Here is a 251-nt window from a genome sequence, read left to right on the forward strand (position 1 = left end):
TCCCTACCGCGAAAGGGAGGGGGGGAGAGAGTGCACGGGACTCCCCTGGGCTGGGAGCGCAGCGTCGCCTCTGTTGCCCCGGGATCGAAGGCGAGCCAGGGTGGGTCCCCGGTTGTTCTGAGCGAGAGAAGGACGAAGAGGGACTCCTCCTCGGATCGCCAGGTAATTCTGTGCGACGCGGGGCTCACGCTTTCCCACGACATCCAGGGTGCACGTGGTTAGGATCGTCTAAGGGGGGGGGGGGGCCGGGG

At 67.3% G+C, this 251-nt stretch overlaps 1 protein-coding gene across 1 annotated transcript in view; it reads left to right on the top strand.

The window, feature by feature from the left end:
* Positions 1-105: 105 nt before the first annotated feature.
* Positions 106-251, top strand: part of PFAS (phosphoribosylformylglycinamidine synthase) — a 46,531-nt gene continuing 46,385 nt past the window's right edge. The window contains exon 1 of the mRNA XM_015420451.1: positions 106-162. The gene's annotated coding sequence lies outside the window, so the exon portion shown is untranslated. The remainder of the gene's footprint in view (positions 163-251) is intronic.

Source organism: Gekko japonicus, unplaced genomic scaffold (assembly GCF_001447785.1).
Source record: "Gekko japonicus isolate JY-2015 unplaced genomic scaffold, Gekko_japonicus_V1.1 scaffold441, whole genome shotgun sequence".
In the NCBI taxonomy this organism is placed as follows: domain Eukaryota; kingdom Metazoa; phylum Chordata; class Lepidosauria; order Squamata; family Gekkonidae; genus Gekko; species Gekko japonicus.